Source organism: Quercus lobata, chromosome 1 (genome assembly GCF_001633185.2).
Source record: "Quercus lobata isolate SW786 chromosome 1, ValleyOak3.0 Primary Assembly, whole genome shotgun sequence".
NCBI classification, from domain to species: Eukaryota; Viridiplantae; Streptophyta; class Magnoliopsida; order Fagales; family Fagaceae; genus Quercus; species Quercus lobata.
The window spans coordinates 7,250-14,674 of NC_044904.1; the positions used below are offsets into that span (position 1 = coordinate 7,250).

General features: G+C 33.1%; 1 long non-coding RNA gene across 4 annotated transcripts; it reads left to right on the forward strand.

Moving 5' to 3' along the window:
* Window positions 1-1,164: 1,164 nt before the first annotated feature.
* LOC115964938 lies at window positions 1,165-7,096 on the forward strand. 4 transcript variants are annotated; one of them, XR_004086010.1, is made up of 5 exons: window positions 1,165-1,554; window positions 3,623-3,724; window positions 3,838-4,006; window positions 4,159-4,257; window positions 4,482-7,096. It is a non-coding gene; the product is annotated as an uncharacterized LOC115964938 (long non-coding RNA). The 4 variants fall into 4 exon arrangements; XR_004086011.1 differs by lacking the exon at window positions 1,165-1,554 and adding an exon at window positions 2,438-2,799; XR_004086012.1 differs by lacking the exon at window positions 1,165-1,554 and having other exon boundaries at window positions 3,059-3,724; window positions 4,482-5,646; window positions 5,871-7,096.
* The last annotated feature ends 329 nt before the right edge of the window (window positions 7,097-7,425 follow it).

A 7,425-nucleotide genomic window follows, 5' to 3' on the forward strand; every position in this document is an offset into this window, starting at 1 on the left:
AGCCTGCCGCCGCCCCAAATCTTAGCCTCCTTGCCAACATCGTCCAGTTGGCCCTACTGCGCCTCGCTGATTCAAAGTTTTCATTGCACTCACTGTATCTCAAACTCTGCAAGCCTCCTCTAATCAACTTAAAGTATCCTCTTAAGAATTGAGACTCTGATTTATGCAGTTTTGATGATGGCTTTGTTTAAAAAATTTTCTTTTTTTCAAAAAAGAAATAGTGCTGATGTTGTGATGGATTTATTGGTGGTGGGGAGGGAATGGTTAAAGAGAGGTTTGGGCCTATAAAATGTGTGCTTAGTTTGCAAGTTGGACAAAGTCTAATTTGATCAAACTTTATCTTAATTAAAATCCCCCCCCCCCCCCCCCCCCCCCCAAAAAAATCCTACCTGCATCATTCAAATACAACCTACCTAAGTCTACATGTGAATATATGGCATGTAAGCAATTTATTTAGGAATGCAAAATTAATATTCATGGTTGAACATGTGATTTCATGGCACTAACTAGTACATAAATGAGTTGATAAATTAAATGAGGCCTACCTCATTGCGTAGCTTAGCATACCAATTGCGATTCTTTTTCCCTAAATATTTCACCTCATGCAAAAGACACTAAGAAATAACAAGGAATACAAATGAGTAAATTCCTAGAAAATATGAGAATATTGACAATTTTATTATTTTATTATTTTTTGTGATTTACCTTGATTTCGCCCGCACTCAATATTATTCCCCCAATACTGAAGGCTTTAACTCGGCGAAGCATATTTGGTGCAAAATGCGAATAATTTATCCTCAACTGACATGTGAACAACTTATTTCACAAAAACAAAATCAAAAGATATGGTTAAAAATGTGATTGCATGGCATTGACTAAAAATATAAATAGCGTGGTAAATTTTATGAAACTAATCTTATTGCATAGCATAGCCAAACAACTGCAAATTTGCAAATTCTTTTTCCCAAAATATTTATTCCCTGTAAGAAGACACAAAGAAGTAGAAAGAAAATGTGAAATTTCCATAATGCGTGAAAACAAGAGCATTTGACATATTTAATAAACTGTGAAAACAAGTTTATCAAAAAAAAAAAAAAAACTGTGAAAACAAAGGCATTTGACAAATTTAGTAGTTTAAAAGAAAACATTTTATTTTCGCGCAGAATGAGATTTAAAATGCATTTTTGTTTCCTCACTACAGCCGTAGCGCTATCTCTTTCTTTCTTACTCTTCTCTCAAACAAAGCCTCCATGGCCGATCCTCTTGCTTGTGGCCAGCAAGAGCTACAAACACCACAGCGATCTCTCTAGCTCACTTTCTCTCTTTGACCTCAGACTATCTCTCGCTGCTTCTCTCTCCACTCAAACCGTTCTCTCTCCTTTTTTTTTGGTTTCTCTGCTATGGCCGAAAGCTCCTTCCTTTTGGTTTGGTTTCGATTGGAGATTTATGTGGCTTTTAGGATTGGAATTTAGTGTTAAATTTTGGTGGGCATTTGCATTTGAGTGGGATTTGGATGTGTATTTTGAGTTCGGCCGTGTGTGGCTGTTTCTGTAGGTATGTCACATGTGAGTGAGCAGTGAGCATGAGTTTGTACCTCAAAACAAGGCAGCTTGTGTATTTTTTGAGTATCAGTACAAAATGTATCCTTGTGATGTGTGTGTTCGCACATGAACTAACTGTATAGAAGCATGAATACATAAACAACGTGTATTGAAAGCATGAGAAGGGAATTAATGTTACCCCTTTTCAGTTTCTCCACTTTCCCTCCTTGGTTGTTCTGCTTTCCAATGCTTTAGCTTTAGCTTGCTGCTTCTGTCTTCTTTACTCTTTTCTTTGTTGTTGTTCATTACTGTTGTCTGTGGTTGTTGTTGTCGCTACTGCTAGTGTGGGTTGTAGTTGTTGGGTAAGTGGCAAAAATGAGGGACCTTTGTTGGGTTTTTTTGGGTTGATGGTAGAAAGGAGGGAGCTTTCTATGTTTTGGATCTGCTTTTCGGTGTTTTGGAGGTTGTGGAGATGGTATTGGGAGTTGGCTATGTTTGTAGTTTTCGAATATGTAAAAATGATGGATTTTTATGTGTTTTCTAGTCTATTTGTAAGCTTCTTATTGTTAGGATGTTGGTTTTAGAGCTGTGATTTTGCTCTTTGTTATCGCTGGGATTTTTGGAAGTGTTGATTTTGAGGATGAGAGGGCTTTTTTTTTTGCTTTGACGAGGTAGCTGATGGTTTTGAGATAAGGGACTGTTAGTCCGGGTAAGTGTAGAAAATGATGACTATTGCTTGGGAAGAACAAAAAATGGAGGCATTTTTTTTCGGCTCCATTTTTGGAGCTTTGGAGAAAAAGCTGTGAAATGATGTTCCTTTTTCTGAGTTGTATATGGTTTGCTGCATTGCTGGGGGCGGACAGATTTATAGACTTAAGATATGTATGATAAAAAAAGTATGGAAGTTTGAAAAGAGAAGATTATTTTCCATAAAATATATATATATTATTTCATCAGAAAAGAAAAGATCTTTTGCGTGAGAAAAAAAAAAATTTGTACATAGCATTATTGCATTAATGCTTTCTTGAGTGTAGGAAGGGAAGACTGGTCTGACAGCACTGATCAAGTACTGCTGTGAAAGAGAGACTCTGTTACAGTTTGTTTGTTTGTTTGAGGAAATGGGGAAGACGTGAGACCAAGTGGGAGAGAGATCCGCTAAAAACTGAGAAGTGGGTTGACAAGATGTCAGGAAGGGAGTTCATAGATTGCTAAGGAAACGTGTTACCCTCTAGGTGTCCCAGCTGTGCCCATTATAAAGGTCCAATATATCTAATGGCAGACATGTACAGACGCTTCAAGTCTTGTTGTACATAAGTCATCATCCTGAAGTGTGTCAGCATTTTCTTTAATGTATTAGTGCTTGATAGCCAGGAGGTTGAGTGCTTTCTTTATGTTCACACTGTGATAGTCTCCACACCCTTCTAGTCTCACGTTGATAGCAAATACTAGTTTACTTAGGCATATCTTAAGCTATTGATTTTTACTTATTAAAAAAATGTCTTAAGTTATATGATTTTTTGTTTTTGTATACTGAAAAATTCCATATCTAATGCTTTTGTGCCTGCCTATTCGGCTTTGAACTTTTCATATAGAATTTAAGTGTCAAATTTTCTTTTAATTGGTCTTAGTTTGGTGCTATGGTTCTTGCTCAAATAATTGGTTTGGATGTATTTATGAAGATTATGACATCTTTCGGCTGGAAAATTGAAAATTTCAAATCAAATGATCAATGTTGGAATGATGATATGTTAGTTTGACTTGATCCCTCGTAAAAGAATTCTAAGTGAAAACTGCAAATTGCAAATTTTATGGTGTCAAAAGTTGATTTCCCTCGTGCTTCCTTTACTCATTTAAAAGCAGTGTATCATAACTTGGGGTTGTTAAAAATATTATATAGGATGCTCATGGCCTCTGCAGCTTATTTTGTTTGCTCTGCACATGAAGCTGAACAAGTCTTTGTACCCTTAGATTTCATTTTTTTAATTCTAGTCTCCTTGTTTCCAAACAAAGCTATGTCTCTAGCATCAATTTGATAATGATAAGTACTGAGCTGTTACAATATTTTCTGGCTTGTTTTACAGGTAATATTGCCAATTATCTAAAGCTTCTGCAAGTCGATTCCATGTATCTTCCAGTTCCTGTGAATTTCATTTTTGTTGGATTTGAAGGAAAAGGGAACCATGGTATATAAATATACTGTTTATTATATTCATACACTGGCTGAATTTTTGGCTTTAATTTTTAGAAATTTGTTTGATGGTTTCCTTATTTGTTTCTTTATGCCAATATTCTTTAGATTTCAACCTTCACCCTGAAGAACTTGAGTGGTAGTTCACAAAAATTGATCACATCTTTGAACATACACGCATATAAAAAATTGGAGCAGTTCTCTCTCCATGTTACAAAATTAGTGTTGATAAAGGGCAACATCATCATCTTCCTATTGTCAGTAACATAAACTACAAGTAAGTTCCTTTGTAATTTTGTCTGCTTGTTCATTTTAGGAATATGGGCTTGGCATTTTTATTTGTTAATTTCCTTCCTCGATTTCATTGGAAATTATAACAATAAATGTTGCTATTATATGATGGTAACGATGAAGAATGTGCTTGTGCAGTTTTTCTGTGCATGCAATACAAATGGGTGAAAAGGTTACCTCCATTTTTGAGCATGCCATCAATGTTTTCAGCGGCAGAGATGATGTTTCTGGTAATAGGTAAATCACTTATTAATTATCTTCACTGATATAAGCTTAATTAGTTAATCAAGTGCCACATTTGGGTATAATTAGCAACTTCTTCCTTCTACATTTTTTTAAATTCATTATTTACTTTAATCATCGAAAGGAAACTTACAGGATCATATATATCTTGTTTGTCTGGCATTTATGATTCATCTATTTCTCTCCCTATAGTAATTCTCTTAACTCATTGCTTACAGGACTGATGAGGGTGCTCTTTGGCAAGTGGATATGGACATGATGGATGTTCTTTTCAGTAGCCTTGTTGAATATCTTCAACTTCAAAATGCGTATAACATATTCATTTTTAATCCTAAACATGATGTAAAAAGAGCTAAATATGGATACCAGTGAGTATGTTGGTAAGATTCATTATTTATTTTCCCACTTATTGTGTATTTAATTAAAATTCTTATTCTTAGATATAACTTGTCCTCTAGTTCTAAAGTATGCTTATCACATTTATGTTAATTTCCTAAAAGCAATTGTTAAGTATATAAATTGCTTGTGAAGCTGTTGGCTAATCGATTGAACTTAAAATTCTTTTGATTAAATAGCTAGTGTCAGCGAGGTTAGACTTGTGATTTGCACATGATTGACACTGTCACCCTAATTTAGACAGATTTGGACAGAAAGATGGATTGAAAATTTGAAACAATGTTGAAAATTGAAGGGAACATTTTTTTAATTGGAAGAACATAGATTAAAAATCTAGTCCTTTTTATTTTGCAAATCTGAAAATGTATACTTTTGAAGAAATTTAGTGAGCTCTACAAATGTCAAATGTTTTTGTGTGGTGTGACCATGAAGGAGATAGAAAATTCAAAAAAAGAAGGAAAACAGAGGTCCAATCAATATAGTCAGTCATAACAGTGAAAACTTACAAGGCAGTTTTCCATGCATGAAGCTGTCCTTAGTTTCTTGAACTTGCTTAGTTTCTTGAACTTTTGTACAGCTGACAAGTAGCTCAAGAACCATCAAGCAGTTCCCAGATCACTCTGAACACATGATGAATCATACATCCTTTACAACTTGGCAGTGTAATAAAACATCATCCACAAATTCACCATCTTTTTGTCACATTTCATCCCTGTTATTATAATTGTCTGATTGTATGTAATATTGTAATAATGTTGATGTTAAACCTCTGGAAACTGCTGGCATTATCTTACAGCTTGATTAAATCTTTATGTTTGTCTTAAACTGCATTCTTCTTTTATCTTATAAAGACATTCTTGCACTTTCTTTAGTTTGATTTAATTAGCTGTATCTTGCATTTGGTTTAGCTTTTAATTGTATTTTAGAAAGAAAAAAAATTGCTGCAGGAGAGGTTTATCCCAATCAGAAATAGACTTTCTTAAAGAGGTATTTTCTTTTTCTTTTTAGTTTCTTTGTTTTCCTTTTGTGTTCCTTTGCTATTCCTCAAATATGTGTTATAAATTTTCATGTTTTACATTTTTCATAAGATATAATTACTCTGTCTCTAGTTAGTATGCTGGGTTTGAAGTATCTCTTGCTGGTGCTAAAAACTTCTATGCTGCCTTCATTTTGTCTATAGAACCAGCACTGACCGAATTTTTATTGTACAGAACAAGGATTTGCAAACAAAAATTATTCAGTCAGACAATGTTCTAGAAACTGTTCTTGGTATGAGAATTTCCTTTCTAATTTCTACTGTTTTAATTTTCAGGACATAATGAAATTCTTATTCAGTTACTAGTATATTTTTCTTATAATCAAATTATTCTAAGTATTAAATTATTTAAAGCTCTCGATAAGATTAAGAAACCTTTTAATGAGAAGCTTCCAATGGCAAAGTTTGCCTGGACAGTAACTGAAGATACAGATACGGTTAGTATAATTTTTGCTTAAAATGTTGAAAAAGTGAATGTTAATATAATTACATTCCTGGGAAGTATTATCGTTTAGTATGTTGTTAGTATTTGAAATAGAAAAATTAGGATGTATTCAAAGGTGGAAAGATAAATGCATCTTTTCAAAATGAAGGAAACTACAATGTAAACATGTTAAGATTTATGTTTAGAAGAGGGATATTATTGGGCCCGTTTGGTTATACTTGTATAACTTGTTGGCCTCCAAAGCTGATTAGAATTTTAAGGTACAATTTCCTGTGGATGTCCAAATTTGTCAAAAAATCCTGGTAAAATTATTGTCAGTGATATGCTTCCTTCAAAAAATTTCAATCATAAATTTCTTGCAATTATTGCTATGTGGATATAATAGAAAGGATAGGAACCTTTTAAGAGTAATTAGTGGGAAAACAAAATACAACCAAATCTAAATTTCAAAGTTCTGACCTTGTGTGGCAATCTAAACTTCAAAGTAAAATCCCAACCCATTTTCAGTAACCTACATGAATTGTTCTATCCATAAAAGCCTTATTATATAGGACCGCATCCTTTGTAATATCATAAGCCTAATTCAATGACATATGATGGTGCAGCCAATTGCCTAGAATGAAACTTGTTAGAGAATTGCCATGACTTTGCACCAAATTGGTCGAATTGTTTCTCATATCCCCAATTTGAAGTTGATAAAACTTCAATTATATGAAACAGATTTCAGACTTTTAGGTTGAAAGTTGGGGGGTTTCATTCATTTTAATTAACAATTTGGTTAACTTGTAGATATGTATGTTGTATGCATAATTTTTCTTGATACAGGAAAGGGGAAAAAATGTGACTTCAATGCCGTGATGATTTCTCTTTCAATCTCAAATGATGCATTTTTTGCACAATTGTCTTGTGCCTACCATATTCTCAGTTAACTATTTGTTGGGCCTGTATGTAATGCAACTTTTATTTTATATCTTGAGGCCTTTTAGATTTATATGCTATCTATGTCAATAGTGTCTATGAAATATATAAATTTTTCATGCCATCCAATGTACACTTAATAAATTCTAAAATCTATTTATTTAACATTTTTATTTAATTCTCAAATGATATTTTATTACTCATTAGATATTGGATCTAGTAGGATTTTATTATTAATTTTTAAAAATAATTCATTCTCACTATAAATAATACATTAAAGCAAATAAATACTTGTTTTAAGTTTAACTATTGTTCAAGACGATATGTAATTACATAACAAGTATAGAAATAACAAATTACATATATT